This window comes from Camelina sativa, chromosome 12, assembly GCF_030686135.1.
Source record: "Camelina sativa cultivar CO46 ecotype springtype chromosome 12, ASM3068613v1".
Lineage (NCBI taxonomy): Eukaryota > Viridiplantae > Streptophyta > Magnoliopsida > Brassicales > Brassicaceae > Camelina > Camelina sativa.
In genome coordinates, this window is record NC_141891.1 from 31,226,936 (window position 1) to 31,245,427 (window position 18,492).

At 45.1% G+C, this 18,492-nt stretch overlaps 34 non-coding genes and 2 pseudogenes across 34 annotated transcripts; all 36 read left to right on the forward strand.

Annotated features, from left to right (window-relative positions):
• Positions 1-321: 321 nt before the first annotated feature.
• On the forward strand, positions 322-440 carry LOC147931609 (5S ribosomal RNA). Its single transcript, XR_015576130.1, has one exon. It is a non-coding gene; the product is annotated as a 5S ribosomal RNA (ribosomal RNA).
• A 388-nt stretch (positions 441-828) lies between these two features.
• LOC147931610 (5S ribosomal RNA) lies at positions 829-947 on the forward strand. Its single transcript, XR_015576490.1, has one exon. It is a non-coding gene; the product is annotated as a 5S ribosomal RNA (ribosomal RNA).
• A 389-nt stretch (positions 948-1,336) lies between these two features.
• Positions 1,337-1,455, forward strand: LOC147931611 (5S ribosomal RNA). Its single transcript, XR_015576329.1, has one exon. It is a non-coding gene; the product is annotated as a 5S ribosomal RNA (ribosomal RNA).
• A 390-nt stretch (positions 1,456-1,845) lies between these two features.
• LOC147931612 (5S ribosomal RNA) lies at positions 1,846-1,964 on the forward strand. The gene has a single exon (XR_015576491.1). It is a non-coding gene; the product is annotated as a 5S ribosomal RNA (ribosomal RNA).
• A 389-nt stretch (positions 1,965-2,353) lies between these two features.
• LOC147931613 (5S ribosomal RNA) lies at positions 2,354-2,472 on the forward strand (annotated as a pseudogene).
• A 389-nt stretch (positions 2,473-2,861) lies between these two features.
• On the forward strand, positions 2,862-2,980 carry LOC147931614 (5S ribosomal RNA). Its single transcript, XR_015576492.1, has one exon. It is a non-coding gene; the product is annotated as a 5S ribosomal RNA (ribosomal RNA).
• A 389-nt stretch (positions 2,981-3,369) lies between these two features.
• LOC147931615 (5S ribosomal RNA) lies at positions 3,370-3,488 on the forward strand. The gene has a single exon (XR_015576330.1). It is a non-coding gene; the product is annotated as a 5S ribosomal RNA (ribosomal RNA).
• Positions 3,489-3,878: 390 nt separating this feature from the next.
• On the forward strand, positions 3,879-3,997 carry LOC147931616 (5S ribosomal RNA). The gene has a single exon (XR_015576493.1). It is a non-coding gene; the product is annotated as a 5S ribosomal RNA (ribosomal RNA).
• Positions 3,998-4,386: 389 nt separating this feature from the next.
• Positions 4,387-4,505, forward strand: LOC147931617 (5S ribosomal RNA). The gene has a single exon (XR_015576331.1). It is a non-coding gene; the product is annotated as a 5S ribosomal RNA (ribosomal RNA).
• Positions 4,506-4,894: 389 nt separating this feature from the next.
• LOC147931618 (5S ribosomal RNA) lies at positions 4,895-5,013 on the forward strand. Its single transcript, XR_015576494.1, has one exon. It is a non-coding gene; the product is annotated as a 5S ribosomal RNA (ribosomal RNA).
• Positions 5,014-5,402: 389 nt separating this feature from the next.
• Positions 5,403-5,521, forward strand: LOC147931619 (5S ribosomal RNA). The gene has a single exon (XR_015576332.1). It is a non-coding gene; the product is annotated as a 5S ribosomal RNA (ribosomal RNA).
• Positions 5,522-5,909: 388 nt separating this feature from the next.
• Positions 5,910-6,028, forward strand: LOC147931620 (5S ribosomal RNA). Its single transcript, XR_015576149.1, has one exon. It is a non-coding gene; the product is annotated as a 5S ribosomal RNA (ribosomal RNA).
• Positions 6,029-6,414: 386 nt separating this feature from the next.
• LOC147931621 (5S ribosomal RNA) lies at positions 6,415-6,533 on the forward strand. The gene has a single exon (XR_015576333.1). It is a non-coding gene; the product is annotated as a 5S ribosomal RNA (ribosomal RNA).
• A 389-nt stretch (positions 6,534-6,922) lies between these two features.
• LOC147931622 (5S ribosomal RNA) lies at positions 6,923-7,041 on the forward strand. Its single transcript, XR_015576150.1, has one exon. It is a non-coding gene; the product is annotated as a 5S ribosomal RNA (ribosomal RNA).
• Positions 7,042-7,427: 386 nt separating this feature from the next.
• LOC147931623 (5S ribosomal RNA) lies at positions 7,428-7,546 on the forward strand. The gene has a single exon (XR_015576495.1). It is a non-coding gene; the product is annotated as a 5S ribosomal RNA (ribosomal RNA).
• A 389-nt stretch (positions 7,547-7,935) lies between these two features.
• Positions 7,936-8,054, forward strand: LOC147931624 (5S ribosomal RNA). The gene has a single exon (XR_015575879.1). It is a non-coding gene; the product is annotated as a 5S ribosomal RNA (ribosomal RNA).
• Positions 8,055-8,443: 389 nt separating this feature from the next.
• Positions 8,444-8,562, forward strand: LOC147931625 (5S ribosomal RNA; annotated as a pseudogene).
• Positions 8,563-8,951: 389 nt separating this feature from the next.
• Positions 8,952-9,070, forward strand: LOC147931626 (5S ribosomal RNA). Its single transcript, XR_015576334.1, has one exon. It is a non-coding gene; the product is annotated as a 5S ribosomal RNA (ribosomal RNA).
• A 389-nt stretch (positions 9,071-9,459) lies between these two features.
• On the forward strand, positions 9,460-9,578 carry LOC147931627 (5S ribosomal RNA). The gene has a single exon (XR_015576496.1). It is a non-coding gene; the product is annotated as a 5S ribosomal RNA (ribosomal RNA).
• A 389-nt stretch (positions 9,579-9,967) lies between these two features.
• Positions 9,968-10,086, forward strand: LOC147931628 (5S ribosomal RNA). Its single transcript, XR_015576335.1, has one exon. It is a non-coding gene; the product is annotated as a 5S ribosomal RNA (ribosomal RNA).
• A 389-nt stretch (positions 10,087-10,475) lies between these two features.
• LOC147931629 (5S ribosomal RNA) lies at positions 10,476-10,594 on the forward strand. The gene has a single exon (XR_015575712.1). It is a non-coding gene; the product is annotated as a 5S ribosomal RNA (ribosomal RNA).
• A 386-nt stretch (positions 10,595-10,980) lies between these two features.
• LOC147931630 (5S ribosomal RNA) lies at positions 10,981-11,099 on the forward strand. The gene has a single exon (XR_015576497.1). It is a non-coding gene; the product is annotated as a 5S ribosomal RNA (ribosomal RNA).
• A 389-nt stretch (positions 11,100-11,488) lies between these two features.
• Positions 11,489-11,607, forward strand: LOC147931631 (5S ribosomal RNA). The gene has a single exon (XR_015576336.1). It is a non-coding gene; the product is annotated as a 5S ribosomal RNA (ribosomal RNA).
• Positions 11,608-11,996: 389 nt separating this feature from the next.
• LOC147931632 (5S ribosomal RNA) lies at positions 11,997-12,115 on the forward strand. The gene has a single exon (XR_015576359.1). It is a non-coding gene; the product is annotated as a 5S ribosomal RNA (ribosomal RNA).
• A 387-nt stretch (positions 12,116-12,502) lies between these two features.
• Positions 12,503-12,621, forward strand: LOC147931633 (5S ribosomal RNA). The gene has a single exon (XR_015576523.1). It is a non-coding gene; the product is annotated as a 5S ribosomal RNA (ribosomal RNA).
• Positions 12,622-13,008: 387 nt separating this feature from the next.
• Positions 13,009-13,127, forward strand: LOC147931634 (5S ribosomal RNA). The gene has a single exon (XR_015576337.1). It is a non-coding gene; the product is annotated as a 5S ribosomal RNA (ribosomal RNA).
• A 381-nt stretch (positions 13,128-13,508) lies between these two features.
• On the forward strand, positions 13,509-13,627 carry LOC147931635 (5S ribosomal RNA). The gene has a single exon (XR_015575726.1). It is a non-coding gene; the product is annotated as a 5S ribosomal RNA (ribosomal RNA).
• A 387-nt stretch (positions 13,628-14,014) lies between these two features.
• LOC147931636 (5S ribosomal RNA) lies at positions 14,015-14,133 on the forward strand. Its single transcript, XR_015576338.1, has one exon. It is a non-coding gene; the product is annotated as a 5S ribosomal RNA (ribosomal RNA).
• Positions 14,134-14,514: 381 nt separating this feature from the next.
• On the forward strand, positions 14,515-14,633 carry LOC147931637 (5S ribosomal RNA). Its single transcript, XR_015575728.1, has one exon. It is a non-coding gene; the product is annotated as a 5S ribosomal RNA (ribosomal RNA).
• A 388-nt stretch (positions 14,634-15,021) lies between these two features.
• On the forward strand, positions 15,022-15,140 carry LOC147931638 (5S ribosomal RNA). The gene has a single exon (XR_015576498.1). It is a non-coding gene; the product is annotated as a 5S ribosomal RNA (ribosomal RNA).
• A 388-nt stretch (positions 15,141-15,528) lies between these two features.
• LOC147931639 (5S ribosomal RNA) lies at positions 15,529-15,647 on the forward strand. Its single transcript, XR_015576499.1, has one exon. It is a non-coding gene; the product is annotated as a 5S ribosomal RNA (ribosomal RNA).
• A 388-nt stretch (positions 15,648-16,035) lies between these two features.
• LOC147931640 (5S ribosomal RNA) lies at positions 16,036-16,154 on the forward strand. Its single transcript, XR_015576340.1, has one exon. It is a non-coding gene; the product is annotated as a 5S ribosomal RNA (ribosomal RNA).
• A 388-nt stretch (positions 16,155-16,542) lies between these two features.
• LOC147931641 (5S ribosomal RNA) lies at positions 16,543-16,661 on the forward strand. The gene has a single exon (XR_015576011.1). It is a non-coding gene; the product is annotated as a 5S ribosomal RNA (ribosomal RNA).
• A 388-nt stretch (positions 16,662-17,049) lies between these two features.
• Positions 17,050-17,168, forward strand: LOC147931642 (5S ribosomal RNA). Its single transcript, XR_015576014.1, has one exon. It is a non-coding gene; the product is annotated as a 5S ribosomal RNA (ribosomal RNA).
• Positions 17,169-17,565: 397 nt separating this feature from the next.
• Positions 17,566-17,684, forward strand: LOC147931643 (5S ribosomal RNA). The gene has a single exon (XR_015576839.1). It is a non-coding gene; the product is annotated as a 5S ribosomal RNA (ribosomal RNA).
• A 398-nt stretch (positions 17,685-18,082) lies between these two features.
• Positions 18,083-18,201, forward strand: LOC147931644 (5S ribosomal RNA). The gene has a single exon (XR_015576032.1). It is a non-coding gene; the product is annotated as a 5S ribosomal RNA (ribosomal RNA).
• The last annotated feature ends 291 nt before the right edge of the window (positions 18,202-18,492 follow it).

Here is an 18,492-nt window from a genome sequence, read left to right on the forward strand (position 1 = left end):
GACCGTGAGGAACCATGCAACCCATAATACCTTTTTGAAAAGCCCCAAGAGAGCTTCTGGCAAGGCAATGGGTCTTCGTACCATTGGACCATTCTCGAGGGCAGATTTTGACGTTTGAAGGCATTTAAGATGTTTTTTTGTGATCCCGACACAATTAGTTACGGCTCCAAAACAGTGTTTGGACATGGTTATCGCTTGTTTTTCGACGTTGGAAGCATTTCCAAGGTGACTAAACCGGTCCGCATATCAAGAAGGACACACATCGAATGATCCATTCAGTTTTCAAAAAAGGATATATGCGATTGCATGGGATATACTAACGGATGCGATCATACCAGCACTAATGCACCGGATCCCATCAGAACTCCGCAGTGAAGTGTGCTTGGGCGAGAGTCGTACTAGGATGGGTGACCTCCCGGGAAGTCCTCGTGTTGCATCCCTCCCCCTTTTTTTTTTTTTTTGGTTGTTTCGCAAGAATATAGTACATAGAGAACGTCGTAACTTTCAGACCGTGAGGAACCACGCAACCCATAATACCTTTTTGAAAAGCCCGAAGAGATGTTCTGGCAAGGCAATGGGTCTTCGTACCATTGGACCATTCTCGAGGGCAGATTTGGACGTTTGAAGGCATTTAAGATGTTTTTTTTTGATCCCGACACAATTAGTTACGGCTCCAAAACAGTGTTTGGACATGGTTATCGCTTGTTTTTCGACGTTGGAAGCACTTCCAAGGTGACTAAACCGATCCGCATATCAAGTGGGACCCACATCGAATGATCCATTCAGTTTTCAAAAAAGGATATATGCCATTGCATGGGATATACTAACGGATGCAATCATACAAGCACTAATGCACCGGATCCCATCAGAACTCCGCAGTTAAGCGTGCTTGGGCGAGAGTCGTACTAGGATGGGTGACCTCCCGGGAAATCCTCGTGTTGCATCCCTCCTCCTTTTTTTTTTTTTTTTTGGTTGTTTCGCAAGACTATAGTATATAGAGAACGTCGTAACTTTCAGACCGTGAGGAACCATGCAACCCATAATACCTTTTTGAAAAGCCCCAAGAGAGCTTCTGGCAAGGCAATGGGTCTTCGTGCCATTGGACCATTCTCGAGGGCAGATTTTGACGTTTGAAGGCATTTAAGATGTTTTTTTTTATCCCGACACAATTAGTTACGGCTCCAAAACAGTGTTTGGACATGGTTATCGATTGTTTTTCGACGTTGGAAGCACGTCCAAGGTGACTAAACCGATCCGCATATCAAGTGGGACCCACATCGAATGATCCATTCAGTTTTCAAAAAAGGATATATGCGATTGCATGGGATATACTAACGGATGCGATCATACAAGCACTAATGCACCGGATCCCATCAGAACTCCGCAGTTAAGCGTGCTTGGGCGAGAGTCGTACTAGGATGGGTGACCTCCCGGGAAATCCTCGTGTTGCATCCCTCCTCCTTTTTTTTTTTTTTTTTGGTTGTTTCGCAAGACTATAGTATATAGAGAACGTCGTAACTTTCAGACCGTGAGGAACCATGCAACCCATAATACCTTTTTGAAAAGCCCCAAGAGAGCTTATGGCAAGGCAATGGGTCTTCGTGCCATTGGACCATTCTCGAGGGCAGATTTGGACGTTTGAAGGCATTTAAGATGTTTTTTTTTGATCCCGACACAATTAGTTACGGCTCCAAAACAGTGTTTGGGCATGGTTATCGCTTGTTTTTCGACGTTGGAAGCACGTCCAAGGTGACTAACCCGATCCGCATATCAAGTGGGACCCACATCGAATGATCCATTCAGTTTTCAAAAAAGGATATATGCCATTGCATGGGATATACTAACGGATGCAATCATACAAGCACTAATGCACCGGATCCCATCAGAACTCCGCAGTTAAGCGTGCTTGGGCGAGAGTCGTACTAGGATGGGTGACCTCCCGGGAAATCCTCGTGTTGCATCCCTCCTCCTTTTTTTTTTTTTTTTTGGTTGTTTCGCAAGACTATAGTATATAGAGAACGTCGTAACTTTCAGACCGTGAGGAACCATGCAACCCATAATACCTTTTTGAAAAGCCCCAAGAGAGCTTCTGGCAAGGCAATGGGTCTTCGTGCCATTGGACCATTCTCGAGGGCAGATTTTGACGTTTGAAGGCATTTAAGATGTTTTTTTTTATCCCGACACAATTAGTTACGGCTCCAAAACAGTGTTTGGACATGGTTATCGCTTGTTTTTCGACGTTGGAAGCACGTCCAAGGTGACTAAACCGATCCGCATATCAAGTGGGACCCACATCGAATGATCCATTCAGTTTTCAAAAAAGGATATATGCGATTGCATGGGATATACTAACGGATGCGATCATACAAGCACTAATGCACCGTATCCCATCAGAACTCCGCAGTTAAGCGTGCTTGGGCGAGAGTCGTACTAGGATGGGTGACCTCCCGGGAAATCCTCGTGTTGCATCCCTCCTCCTTTTTTTTTTTTTTTTGGTTGTTTCGCAAGACTATAGTACATAGAGAACGTCGTAACTTTCAGACCGTGAGGAACCATGCAACCCATAATACCTTTTTGAAAAGCCCCAAGAGAGCTTCTGGCAAGGCAATGGGTCTTCGTGCCATTGGACCATTCTCGAGGGCAGATTTTGACGTTTGAAGGCATTTAAGATGTTTTTTTTTGATCCCGACACAATTAGTTACGGCTCCAAAACAGTGTTTGGGCATGGTTATCGCTTGTTTTTCGACGTTGGAAGCACGTCCAAGGTGACTAACCCGATCCGCATATCAAGTGGGACCCACATCGAATGATCCATTCAGTTTTCAAAAAAGGATATATGCCATTGCATGGGATATACTAACGGATGCAATCATACAAGCACTAATGCACCGGATCCCATCAGAACTCCGCAGTTAAGCGTGCTTGGGCGAGAGTCGTACTAGGATGGGTGACCTCCCGGGAAATCCTCGTGTTGCATCCCTCCTCCTTTTTTTTTTTTTTTTTGGTTGTTTCGCAAGACTATAGTATATAGAGAACGTCGTAACTTTCAGACCGTGAGGAACCATGCAACCCATAATACCTTTTTGAAAAGCCCCAAGAGAGCTTCTGGCAAGGCAATGGGTCTTCGTGCCATTGGACCATTCTCGAGGGCAGATTTTGACGTTTGAAGGCATTTAAGATGTTTTTTTTTATCCCGACACAATTAGTTACGGCTCCAAAACAGTGTTTGGACATGGTTATCGATTGTTTTTCGACGTTGGAAGCACGTCCAAGGTGACTAAACCGATCCGCATATCAAGTGGGACCCACATCGAATGATCCATTCAGTTTTCAAAAAAGGATATATGCGATTGCATGGGATATACTAACGGATGCGATCATACAAGCACTAATGCACCGGATCCCATCAGAACTCCGCAGTTAAGCGTGCTTGGGCGAGAGTCGTACTAGGATGGGTGACCTCCCGGGAAATCCTCGTGTTGCATCCCTCCTCCTTTTTTTTTTTTTTTTTGGTTGTTTCGCAAGACTATAGTATATAGAGAACGTCGTAACTTTCAGACCGTGAGGAACCATGCAACCCATAATACCTTTTTGAAAAGCCCCAAGAGAGCTTATGGCAAGGCAATGGGTCTTCGTGCCATTGGACCATTCTCGAGGGCAGATTTGGACGTTTGAAGGCATTTAAGATGTTTTTTTTTGATCCCGACACAATTAGTTACGGCTCCAAAACAGTGTTTGGGCATGGTTATCGCTTGTTTTTCGACGTTGGAAGCACGTCCAAGGTGACTAACCCGATCCGCATATCAAGTGGGACCCACATCGAATGATCCATTCAGTTTTCAAAAAAGGATATATGCCATTGCATGGGATATACTAACGGATGCAATCATACAAGCACTAATGCACCGGATCCCATCAGAACTCCGCAGTTAAGCGTGCTTGGGCGAGAGTCGTACTAGGATGGGTGACCTCCCGGGAAATCCTCGTGTTGCATCCCTCCTCCTTTTTTTTTTTTTTTTTGGTTGTTTCGCAAGACTATAGTATATAGAGAACGTCGTAACTTTCAGACCGTGAGGAACCATGCAACCCATAATACCTTTTTGAAAAGCCCCAAGAGAGCTTCTGGCAAGGCAATGGGTCTTCGTGCCATTGGACCATTCTCGAGGGCAGATTTTGACGTTTGAAGGCATTTAAGATGTTTTTTTTTATCCCGACACAATTAGTTACGGCTCCAAAACAGTGTTTGGACATGGTTATCGCTTGTTTTTCGACGTTGGAAGCACGTCCAAGGTGACTAAACCGATCCGCATATCAAGTGGGACCCACATCGAATGATCCATTCAGTTTTCAAAAAAGGATATATGCGATTGCATGGGATATACTAACGGATGCGATCATACAAGCACTAATGCACCGGATCCCATCAGAACTCCGCAGTTAAGCGTGCTTGGGCGAGAGTCGTACTAGGATGGGTGACCTCCCGGGAAATCCTCGTGTTGCATCCCTCCTCCTTTTTTTTTTTTTTTTGGTTGTTTCGCAAGACTATAGTACATAGAGAACGTCGTAACTTTCAGACCGTGAGGAACCATGCAACCCATAATACCTTTTTGAAAAGCCCCAAGAGAGCTTCTGGCAAGGCAATGGGTCTTCGTGCCATTGGACCATTCTCGAGGGCAGATTTTGACGTTTGAAGGCATTTAAGATGTTTTTTTTTGATCCCGACACAATTAGTTACGGCTCCAAAACAGTGTTTGGGCATGGTTATCGCTTGTTTTTCGACGTTGGAAGCACGTCCAAGGTGACTAACCCGATCCGCATATCAAGTGGGACCCACATCGAATGATCCATTCAGTTTTCAAAAAAGGATATATGCCATTGCATGGGATATACTAACGGATGCAATCATACAAGCACTAATGCACCGGATCCCATCAGAACTCCGCAGTTAAGCGTGCTTGGGCGAGAGTCGTACTAGGATGGGTGACCTCCCGGGAAATCCTCGTGTTGCATCCCTCCTCCTTTTTTTTTTTTTTTTTGGTTGTTTCGCAAGACTATAGTATATAGAGAACGTCGTAACTTTCAGACCGTGAGGAACCATGCAACCCATAATACCTTTTTGAAAAGCCCCAAGAGAGCTTCTGGCAAGGCAATGGGTCTTCGTGCCATTGGACCATTCTCGAGGGCAGATTTTGACGTTTGAAGGCATTTAAGATGTTTTTTTTTATCCCGACACAATTAGTTACGGCTCCAAAACAGTGTTTGGACATGGTTATCGCTTGTTTTTCGACGTTGGAAGCACGTCCAAGGTGACTAAACCGATCCGCATATCAAGTGGGACCCACATCGAATGATCCATTCAGTTTTCAAAAAAGGATATATGCGATTGCATGGGATATACTAACGGATGCGATCATACAAGCACTAATGCACCGGATCCCATCAGAACTCCGCAGTTAAGCGTGCTTGGGCGAGAGTCGTACTAGGATGGGTGACCTCCCGGGAAATCCTCGTGTTGCATCCCTCCTCCTTTTTTTTTTTTTTTGGTTGTTTCGCAAGACTATAGTACATAGAGAACGTCGTAACTTTCAGACCGTGAGGAACCATGCAACCCATAATACCTTTTTGAAAAGCCCCAAGAGAGCTTCTGGCAAGGCAATGGGTCTTCGTGCCATTGGACCATTCTCGAGGGCAGATTTTGACGTTTGAAGGCATTTAAGATATTTTTTTGTGATCCTGACACAATTAGTTACGGCTCCAAAACAGTGTTTGGACATGGTTATCGCTTGTTTTTCGACGTTGGAAGCATTTCCAAGGTGACTAAACCGGTCCGCATATCAAGTGGGACCCACATCGAATGATCCAATCAGTTTTCAAAAAAGGATATATGCGATTGCATGGGATATACTAACGGATGCGTTCATACCAGCACTAATGCACCGGATCCCATCAGAACTCCGCAGTTAAGCGTGCTTGGGCGAGAGTCGTACTAGGATGGGTGACCTCCCGGGAAGTCCTCGTGTTGCATCCCTCCCCCTTTTTTTTTTTTTGGTTGTTTCGCAAGAATATAGTACATAGAGAACGTCGTAACTTTCAGACCGTGAGGAACCACGCAACCCATAATACCTTTTTGAAAAGCCCGAAGAGATGTTCTGGCAAGGCAATGGGTCTTCGTACCATTGGACCATTCTCGAGGGCAGATTTGGACGTTTGAAGGCATTTAAGATGTTTTTTTTTGATCCCGACACAATTAGTTACGGCTCCAAAACAGTGTTTGGACATGGTTATCGCTTGTTTTTCGACGTTGGAAGCACGTCCAAGGTGACTAAACCGATCCGCATATCAAGTGGGACCCACATCGAATGATCCATTCGGTTTTCAAAAAAGGATATATGCGATTGCATGGGATATACTAACGGATGCGATCATACAAGCACTAATGCACCGGATCCCATCAGAACTCCGCAGTTAAGCGTGCTTGGGCGAGAGTCGTACTAGGATGGGTGACCTCCCGGGAAATCCTCGTGTTGCATCCCTCCTCCTTTTTTTTTTTTTTTTGGTTGTTTCGCAAGACTATAGTACATAGAGAACGTCGTAACTTTCAGACCGTGAGGAACCATGCAACCCATAATACCTTTTTGAAAAGCCCCAAGAGAGCTTCTGGCAAGGCAATGGGTCTTCGTGCCATTGGACCATTCTCGAGGGCAGATTTTGACGTTTGAAGGCATTTAAGATATTTTTTTGTGATCCTGACACAATTAGTTACGGCTCCAAAACAGTGTTTGGACATGGTTATCGCTTGTTTTTCGACGTTGGAAGCATTTCCAAGGTGACTAAACCGGTCCGCATATCAAGTGGGACCCACATCGAATGATCCAATCAGTTTTCAAAAAAGGATATATGCGATTGCATGGGATATACTAACGGATGCGTTCATACCAGCACTAATGCACCGGATCCCATCAGAACTCCGCAGTTAAGCGTGCTTGGGCGAGAGTCGTACTAGGATGGGTGACCTCCCGGGAAGTCCTCGTGTTGCATCCCTCCCCCTTTTTTTTTTTTTGGTTGTTTCGCAAGAATATAGTACATAGAGAACGTCGTAACTTTCAGACCGTGAGGAACCACGCAACCCATAATACCTTTTTGAAAAGCCCGAAGAGATGTTCTGGCAAGGCAATGGGTCTTCGTACCATTGGACCATTCTCGAGGGCAGATTTGGACGTTTGAAGGCATTTAAGATGTTTTTTTTTGATCCCGACACAATTAGTTACGGCTCCAAAACAGTGTTTGGACATGGTTATCGCTTGTTTTTCGACGTTGGAAGCACGTCCAAGGTGACTAAACCGATCCGCATATCAAGTGGGACCCACATCGAATGATCCATTCGGTTTTCAAAAAAGGATATATGCCATTGCATGGGATATACTAACGGATGCAATCATACAAGCACTAATGCACCGGATCCCATCAGAACTCCGCAGTTAAGCGTGCTTGGGCGAGAGTCGTACTAGGATGGGTGACCTCCCGGGAAATCCTCGTGTTGCATCCCTCCTCCTTTTTTTTTTTTTTTTTGGTTGTTTCGCAAGACTATAGTACATAGAGAACGTCGTAACTTTCAGACCGTGAGGAACCATGCAACCCATAATACCTTTTTGAATAGCCCCAAGAGAGCTTCTGGCAAGGCAATGGGTCTTCGTGCCATTGGACCATTCTCGAGGGCATATTTTGACGTTTGAAGGCATTTAAGATGTTTTTTTTTATCCCGACACAATTAGTTACGGCTCCAAAACAGTGTTTGGACATGGTTATCGCTTGTTTTTCGACGTTGGAAGCATTTCCAAGGTGACTAAACCGGTCCGCATATCAAGAAGGACACACATCGAATGATCCATTCAGTTTTCAAAAAAGGATATATGCGATTGCATGGGATATACTAACGGATGCGATCATACCAGCACTAATGCACCGGATCCCATCAGAACTCCGCAGTGAAGCGTGCTTGGGCGAGAGTCGTACTAGGATGGGTGACCTCCCGGGAAGTCCTCGTGTTGCATCCCTCCCCCTTTTTTTTTTTTTTTTGGTTGTTTCGCAAGAATATAGTACATAGAGAACGTCGTAACTTTCAGACCGTGAGGAACCACGCAACCCATAATACCTTTTTGAAAAGCCCGAAGAGATGTTCTGGCAAGGCAATGGGTCTTCGTACCATTGGACCATTCTCGAGGGCAGATTTGGACGTTTGAAGGCATTTAAGATGTTTTTTTTTGATCCCGACACAATTAGTTACGGCTCCAAAACAGTGTTTGGACATGGTTATCGCTTGTTTTTCGACGTTGGAAGCACTTCCAAGGTGACTAAACCGATCCGCATATCAAGTGGGACCCACATCGAATGATCCATTCAGTTTTCAAAAAAGGATATATGCCATTGCATGGGATATACTAACGGATGCAATCATACAAGCACTAATGCACCGGATCCCATCAGAACTCCGCTGTTAAGCGTGCTTGGGCGAGAGTCGTACTAGGATGGGTGACCTCCCGGGAAATCCTCGTGTTGCATCCCTCCTCCTTTTTTTTTTTTTTTTTGGTTGTTTCGCAAGACTATAGTATATAGAGAACGTCGTAACTTTCAGACCGTGAGGAACCATGCAACCCATAATACCTTTTTGAAAAGCCCCAAGAGAGCTTCTGGCAAGGCAATGGGTCTTCGTGCCATTGGACCATTCTCGAGGGCAGATTTTGACGTTTGAAGGCATTTAAGATGTTTTTTTTTATCCCGACACAATTAGTTACGGCTCCAAAACAGTGTTTGGACATGGTTATCGCTTGTTTTTCGACGTTGGAAGCACGTCCAAGGTGACTAAACCGATCCGCATATCAAGTGGGACCCACATCGAATGATCCATTCAGTTTTCAAAAAAGGATATATGCGATTGCATGGGATATACTAACGGATGCGATCATACAAGCACTAATGCACCGGATCCCATCAGAACTCCGCAGTTAAGCGTGCTTGGGCGAGAGTCGTACTAGGATGGGTGACCTCCCGGGAAATCCTCGTGTTGCATCCCTCCTCCTTTTTTTTTTTTTTTTGGTTGTTTCGCAAGACTATAGTATATAGAGAACGTCGTAACTTTCAGACCGTGAGGAACCATGCAACCCATAATACCTTTTTGAAAAGCCCCAAGAGAGCTTCTGGCAAGGCAATGGGTCTTCGTGCCATTGGACCATTCTCGAGGGCAGATTTGGACGTTTGAAGGCATTTAAGATGTTTTTTTTTGATCCCGACACAATTAGTTACGGCTCCAAAACAGTGTTTGGGCATGGTTATCGCTTGTTTTTCGACGTTGGAAGCACGTCCAAGGTGACTAACCCGATCCGCATATCAAGTGGGACCCACATCGAATGATCCATTCAGTTTTCAAAAAAGGATATATGCCATTGCATGGGATATACTAACGGATGCAATCATACAAGCACTAATGCACCGGATCCCATCAGAACTCCGCAGTTAAGCGTGCTTGGGCGAGAGTCGTACTAGGATGGGTGACCTCCCGGGAAATCCTCGTGTTGCATCCCTCCTCCTTTTTTTTTTTTTTTTTGGTTGTTTCGCAAGACTATAGTACATAGAGAACGTCGTAACTTTCAGACCGTGAGGAACCATGCAACCCATAATACCTTTTTGAAAAGCCCCAAGAGAGCTTCTGGCAAGGCAATGGGTCTTCGTGCCATTGGACCATTCTCGAGGGCATATTTTGACGTTTGAAGGCATTTAAGATGTTTTTTTTTATCCCGACACAATTAGTTACGGCTCCAAAACAGTGTTTGGACATGGTTATCGCTTGTTTTTCGACGTTGGAAGCACGTCCAAGGTGACTAAACCGATCCGCATATCAAGTGGGACCCACATCGAATGATCCATTCAGTTTTCAAAAAAGGATATATGCGATTGCATGGGATATACTAACGGATGCGATCATACAAGCACTAATGCACCGGATCCCATCAGAACTCCGCAGTTAAGCGTGCTTGGGCGAGAGTCGTACTAGGATGGGTGACCTCCCGGGAAATCCTCGTGTTGCATCCCTCCTCCTTTTTTTTTTTTTTTTGGTTGTTTCGCAAGACTATAGTACATAGAGAACGTCGTAACTTTCAGACCGTGAGGAACCATGCAACCCATAATACCTTTTTGAAAAGCCCCAAGAGAGCTTCTGGCAAGGCAATGGGTCTTCGTGCCATTGGACCATTCTCGAGGGCAGATTTTGACGTTTGAAGGCATTTAAGATATTTTTTTGTGATCCTGACACAATTAGTTACGGCTCCAAAACAGTGTTTGGACATGGTTATCGCTTGTTTTTGGACGTTGGAAGCACGTCCAAGGTGACTAAACCGGTCCGCATATCAAGTGGGACCCACATCGAATGATCCATTCAGTTTTCAAAAAAGTATATATGCGATTGCATGGGATATACTAACGGATGCGATCATACCAGCACTAATGCACCGGATCCCATCAGAACTCCGCAGTTAAGCGTGCTTGGGCGAGAGTCGTACTAGGATGGGTGACCTCCCGGGAAGTCCTCGTGTTGCATCCCTCCCCCTTTTTTTTTTTTTGGTTGTTTCGCAAGAATATAGTACATAGAGAACGTCGTAACTTTCAGACCGTGAGGAACCACGCAACCCATAATACCTTTTTGAAAAGCCCGAAGAGATGTTCTGGCAAGGCAATGGGTCTTCGTGCCATTGGACCATTCTCGAGGGCAGATTTGGACGTTTGAAGGCATTTAAGATGTTTTTTTTTGATCCCGACACAATTAGTTACGGCTCCAAAACAGTGTTTGGGCATGGTTATCGCTTGTTTTTCGACGTTGGAAGCACGTCCAAGGTGACTAACCCGATCCGCATATCAAGTGGGACCCACATCGAATGATCCATTCAGTTTTCAAAAAAGGATATATGCCATTACATGGGATATACTAACGGATGCAATCATACAAGCACTAATGCACCGGATCCCATCAGAACTCCGCAGTTAAGCGTGCTTGGGCGAGAGTCGTACTAGGATGGGTGACCTCCCGGGAAATCCTCGTGTTGCATCCCTCCTCCTTTTTTTTTTTTTTTTTGGTTGTTTCGCAAGACTATAGTACATAGAGAACGTCGTAACTTTCAGACCGTGAGGAACCATGCAACCCATAATACCTTTTTGAATAGCCCCAAGAGATCTTCTGGCAAGGCAATGGGTCTTCGTGCCATTGGACCATTCTCGAGGGCATATTTTGACGTTTGAAGGCATTTAAGATGTTTTTTTTTATCCCGACACAATTAGTTTCGGCTCCAAAACAGTGTTTGGACATGGTTATCGCTTGTTTTTCGACGTTGGAAGCACGTCCAAGGTGACTAAACCGATCCGCATATCAAGTGGGACCCACATCGAATGATCCATTCAGTTTTCAAAAAAGGATATATGCGATTGCATGGGATATACTAACGGATGCGATCATACAAGCACTAATGCACCGGATCCCATCAGAACTCCGCAGTTAAGCGTGCTTGGGCGAGAGTCGTACTAGGATGGGTGACCTCCCGGGAAATCCTCGTGTTGCATCCCTCCTCCTTTTTTTTTTTTTTTTGGTTGTTTCGCAAGACTATAGTACATAGAGAACGTCGTAACTTTCAGACCGTGAGGAACCATGCAACCCATAATACCTTTTTGAAAAGCCCCAAGAGAGCTTCTGGCAAGGCAATGGGTCTTCGTGCCATTGGACCATTCTCGAGGGCAGATTTTGACGTTTGAAGGCATTTAAGATATTTTTTTGTGATCCTGACACAATTAGTTACGGCTCCAAAACAGTGTTTGGACATGGTTATCGCTTGTTTTTCGACGTTGGAAGCATTTCCAAGGTGACTAAACCGGTCCGCATATCAAGTGGGACCCACATCGAATGATCCAATCAGTTTTCAAAAAAGGATATATGCGATTGCATGGGATATACTAACGGATGCGATCATACAAGCACTAATGCACCGGATCCCATCAGAACTCCGCAGTTAAGCGTGCTTGGGCGAGAGTCGTACTAGGATGGGTGACCTCCCGGGAAGTCCTCGTGTTGCATCCCTCCCCCTTTTTTTTTTTTTTGGTTGTTTCGCAAGAATATAGTACATAGAGAACGTCGTAACTTTCAGACCGTGAGGAACCACGCAACCCATAATACCTTTTTGAAAAGCCCGAAGAGATGTTCTGGCAAGGCAATGGGTCTTCGTACCATTGGACCATTCTCGAGGGCAGATTTGGACGTTTGAAGGCATTTAAGATGTTTTTTTTTGATCCCGACACAATTAGTTACGGCTCCAAAACAGTGTTTGGACATGGTTATCGCTTGTTTTTCGACGTTGGAAGCACGTCCAAGGTGACTAAACCGATCCGCATATCAAGTGGGACCCACATCGAATGATCCATTCGGTTTTCAAAAAAGGATATATGCCATTGCATGGGATATACTAACGGATGCAATCATACAAGCACTAATGCACCGGATCCCATCAGAACTCCGCAGTTAAGCGTGCTTGGGCGAGAGTCGTACTAGGTTGGGTGACCTCCCGGGAAATCCTCGTGTTGCATCCCTCCTCCTTTTTTTTTTTTTTTGGTTGTTTCGCAAGACTATAGTACATAGAGAACGTCGTAACTTTCAGACTGTAAGGAACCATGCAACCCATAATACCTTTTTGAAAAGCCCCAAGAGAGCTTCTGGCAAGGCAATGGGTCTTCGTGCCATTGGACCATTCTCGAGGGCAGATTTTGACGTTTGAAGGCATTTAAGATGTTTTTTTTTATCCCGACACAATTAGTTACGGCTCCAAAACAGTGTTTGGACATGGTTATCGCTTGTTTTTCGACGTTGGAAGCACGTCCAAGGTGACTAAACCGATCCGCATATCAAGTGGGACCCACATCGAATGATCCATTCAGTTTTCAAAAAAGGATATATGCGATTGCATGGGATATACTAACGGATGCGATCATACAAGCACTAATGCACCGGATCCCATCAGAACTCCGCAGTTAAGCGTGCTTGGGCGAGAGTCGTACTAGGATGGGTGACCTCCCGGGAAATCCTCGTGTTGCATCCCTCCTCCTTTTTTGTTTTTTTTTTTGGTTGTTTCGCAAGACTATAGTACATAGAGAACGTCGTAACTTTCAGACCGTGAGGAACCATGCAACCCATAATACCTTTCTGAAAAGCCCCAAGAGAGCTTCTGGCAAGGCAATGGGTCTTCGTGCCATTCGAGGGCAGATTTTGACATTTGAAGGCATTTAAGATATTTTTTTGTGATCCTGACACAATTAGTTACGGCTCCAAAACAGTGTTTGGACATGGTTATCGCTTGTTTTTCGACGTTGGAAGCATTTCCAAGGTGACTAAACCGGTCCGCATATCAAGTTGGACCCACATCGAATGATCCATTCAGTTTTCAAAAAAGGATATATGCGATTGCATGGGATATACTAACGGATGCGATCATACCAGCACTAATGCACCGGATCCCATCAGAACTCCGCAGTTAAGCGTGCTTGGGCGAGAGTCGTACTAGGATGGGTGACCTCTCGGGAAGTCCTCGTGTTGCATCCCTCCCCCTTTTTTTTTTTTTTGGTTGTTTCGCAAGAATATAGTACATAGAGAACGTCGTAACTTTCAGACCGTGAGGAACCACGCAACCCATAATACCTTTTTGAAAAGCCCGAAGAGATGTTCTGGCAAGGCAATGGGTCTTCGTACCATTGGACCATTCTCGAGGGCAGATTTGGACGTTTGAAGGCATTTAAGATGTTTTTTTTTGATCCCGACACAATTAGTTACGGCTCCAAAACAGTGTTTGGACATGGTTATCGCTTGTTTTTCGACGTTGGAAGCACGTCCAAGGTGACTAAACCGATCCGCATATCAAGTGGGACCCACATCGAATGATCCATTCAGTTTTCAAAAAAGGATATATGCGATTGCATGGGATATACTAACGGATGCGATCATACAAGCACTAATGCACCGGATCCCATCAGAACTCCGCAGTTAAGCGTGCTTGGGCGAGAGTCGTACTAGGATGGGTGACCTCCCGGGAAATCCTCGTGTTGCATCCCTCCTCCTTTTTTGTTTTTTTTTTTGGTTGTTTCGCAAGACTATAGTACATAGAGAACGTCGTAACTTTCAGACCGTGAGGAACCATGCAACCCATAATACCTTTCTGAAAAGCCCCAAGAGAGCTTCTGGCAAGGCAATGGGTCTTCGTGCCATTCGAGGGCAGATTTTGACATTTGAAGGCATTTAAGATATTTTTTTGTGATCCTGACACAATTAGTTACGGCTCCAAAACAGTGTTTGGACATGGTTATCGCTTGTTTTTCGACGTTGGAAGCATTTCCAAGGTGACTAAACCGGTCCGCATATCAAGTTGGACCCACATCGAATGATCCATTCAGTTTTCAAAAAAGGATATATGCGATTGCATGGGATATACTAACGGATGCGATCATACCAGCACTAATGCACCGGATCCCATCAGAACTCCGCAGTTAAGCGTGCTTGGGCGAGAGTCGTACTAGGATGGGTGACCTCTCGGGAAGTCCTCGTGTTGCATCCCTCCCCCTTTTTTTTTTTTTTTGGTTGTTTCGCAAGAATATAGTACATAGAGAACGTCGTAACTTTCAGACCGTGAGGAACCACGCAACCCATAATACCTTTTTGAAAAGCCCGAAGAGATGTTCTGGCAAGGCAATGGGTCTTCGTACCATTGGACCATTCTCGAGGGCAGATTTGGACGTTTGAAGGCATTTAAGATGTTTTTTTTTTATCCCGACACAATTAGTTACGGCTCCAAAACAGTGTTTGGACATGGTTATCGCTTGTTTTTCGACGTTGGAAGCACGTCCAAGGTGACTAAACCGATCCGCATATCAAGTGGGACCCACATCGAATGATCCATTCAGTTTTCAAAAAAGGATATATGCCATTGCATGGGATATACTAACGGATGCAATCATACAAGCACTAATGCACCGGATCCCATCAGAACTCCGCAGTTAAGCGTGCTTGGGCGAGAGTCGTACTAGGATGGGTGACCTCCCGGGAAATCCTCGTGTTGCATCCCTCCTCCTTTTTTTTTTTTTTTTGGTTGTTTCGCAAGACTATAGTACATAGAGAACGTCGTAACTTTCAGACCGTGAGGAACCATGCAACCCATAATACCTTTTTGAAAAGCCCCAAGAGAGCTTCTGGCAAGGCAATGGGTCTTCGTGCCATTGGACCATTCCCGAGGGCAGATTTTGACGTTTGAAGGCATTTAAGATGTTTTTTTTTATCCCGACACAATTAGTTACGGCTCCAAAACAGTGTTTGGACATGGTTATCGCTTGTTTTTCGACGTTGGAAGCACGTCCAAGGTGACTAAACCGATCCGCATATCAAGTGGGACCCACATCGAATGATCCATTCAGTTTTCAAAAAAGGATATATGCCATTGCATGGGATATACTAACGGATGCAATCATACAAGCACTAATGCACCGGATCCCATCAGAACTCCGCAGTTAAGCGTGCTTGGGCGAGAGTCGTACTAGGATGGGTGACCTCCCGGGAAATCCTCGTGTTGCATCCCTCCTCCTTTTTTTTTTTTTTTTGGTTGTTTCGCAAGACTATAGTACATAGAGAACGTCGTAACTTTCAGACCGTGAGGAACCATGCAACCCATAATACCTTTTTGAAAAGCCCCAAGAGAGCTTCTGGCAAGGCAATGGGTCTTCGTGCCATTGGACCATTCCCGAGGGCAGATTTTGACGTTTGAAGGCATTTAAGATGTTTTTTTTTATCCCGACACAATTAGTTACGGCTCCAAAACAGTGTTTGGACATGGTTATCGCTTGTTTTTCGACGTTGGAAGCACGTCCAAGGTGACTAAACCGATCCGCATATCAAGTGGGACCCACATCGAATGATCCATTCAGTTTTCAAAAAAGGATATATGCGATTGCATGGGATATACTAACGGATGCGATCATACAAGCACTAATGCACCGGATCCCATCAGAACTCCGCAGTTAAGCGTGCTTGGGCGAGAGTCGTACTAGGATGGGTGACCTCCCGGGAAATCCTCGTGTTGCATCCCTCCTCCTTTTTTTTTTTTTTTGGTTGTTTCGCAAGACTATAGTACATAGAGAACGTCGTAACTTTCAGACCGTGAGGAACCATGCAACCCATAATACCTTTTTGAAAAGCCCCAAGAGAGCTTCTGGCAAGGCAATGGGTCTTCGTGCCATTAGACCATTCTCGAGGGCAGATTTTGACGTTTGAAGGCATTTATGATATTTTTTTGTGATCCTGACACAATTAGTTACGGCTCCAAAACAGTGTTTGGACATGGTTATCGCTTGTTTTTCGACGTTGGAAGCATTTCCAAGGTGACTAAACCGGTCCGCATATCAAGTGGGACCCACATCGAATGATCCATTCAGTTTTCAAAAAAGGATATATGCGATTGCATGGGATATACTAACGGATGCGATCATACCAGCACTAATGCACCGGATCCCATCAGAACTCTGCAGTTAAGCGTGCTTGGGCGAGAGTCGTACTAGGATGGGTGACCTCCCGGGAAGTCCTCGTGTTGCATCCCTCCCCCTTTTTTTTTTTTTTTGGTTGTTTCGCAAGAATATAGTACATAGAGAACGTCGTAACTTTCAGACCGTGAGGAACCACGCAACCCATAATATCTTTTTGAAAAGCCCGAAGAGATGTTCTGGCAAGGCAATGGGTCTTCGTACCATTGCACCATTCTCGAGGGCAGATTTGGACGTTTGAAGGCATTTAAGATGTTTTTTTTTTATCCCGACACAATTAGTTACGGCTCCAAAACAGTGTTTGGACATGGTTATCGCTTGTTTTTCGACGTTGGAAGCACGTCCAAGGTGACTAAACCGATCCGCATATCAAGTGGGACCCACATCGAATGATCCATTCAGTTTTCAAAAAAGTATATATGCGATTGCATGGGATATACTAACTGATGCGATCATACCAGCACTAATGCACCGGATCCCATCAGAACTCCGCAGTTAAGCGTGCTTGGGCGAGAGTAGTACTAGGATGGGTGACCTCCCGGGAAGTCCTCGTCTTGCATCCCACCCTCCCCCCCCCCCTTTTTTTTTTTTTTGGTTGATTCGCAAGACTATAGTACATAGAGAACGTCGTAACTTTCAGACCGTGAGGAACCACGCAACCCATAATACCTTTTTGAAAAGCCCCAAGAGAGCTTCTGGTAAGGCAATGGGTCCTCGTACCATTGGACCATTCTCGAGGGCAGATTTTGACGTTTGAAGGCAGTTGAGATGTTTTTTTGTGATCCCGACACAATTAGTTACGGCTCCAAAACAGTGTTTGGACATGGTTATCGCTTGTTTTTGGACGTTGGAAGCACGTCCAAGGTGACTAAACCGGTCCGCATATCAAGTGGGACCCACATCGAATGATCCATTCAGTTTTCAAAAAAGTATATATGCGATTGCATGGGATATACTAACGGATGCGATCATACCAGCACTAATGCACCGGATCCCATCAGAACTCCGCAGTTAAGCGTGCTTGGGCGAGAGTAGTACTAGGATGGGTGACCTCCCGGGAAGTCCTCGTGTTGCATCCCTCCCTCCCCCCCCCCCCTTCTTTTTTTTTTGGTTGTTTCGCAAGACTATAGTACATAGAGAACGTCGTAACTTTCAGACCGTGAGGAACCACGCAACCCATAATACCTTTTTGAAAAGCCCCAAGAGAGCTTCTGGTAAGGCAATGGGTCTTCGTACCATTGGACCATTCTCGAGAGCAGATTTTGACGTTTGAAGGCAGTTGAGATGTTTTTTTTGTGATCCCGACACAATTAGTTACGGCTCGAAAACAGTGTTTGGACATGGTTATCGCTTGTTTTTGGACGTTGGAAGCACGTCCAAGGTGACTAAACCGGTCCGCATATCAAGTGGGACCCACATCGAATGATCCATTCAGTTTTCAAAAAAGTATATATGCGATTGCATGGGATATACTAACTGATGCGATCATACCAGCACTAATGCACCGGATCCCATCAGAACTCCGCAGTTAAGCGCGCTTGGGCGAGAGTAGTACTAGGATGGGTGACCTCCCGGGAAGTCCTCGTGTTGCATCCCTCCCTCCCCCCCCCCCTTCTTTTTTTTTTTGGTTGTTTCGCAAGACTATAGTACATAGAGAACGTCGTAACTTTCAGACCGTGAGGAACCACGCAACCCATAATACCTTTTTGAAAAGCCCCAAGAGAGCTTCTGGTAAGGCAATGGGTCTTCGTACCATTGGACCATTCTCGAGGGCAGATTTTGACGTTTGAAGGCAGTTGAGATGTTTTTTTTGTGATCCCGACACAATTAGTTACGGCTCGAAAACAGTGTTTGGACATGGTTATCGCTTGTTTTTCGACGTTGGAA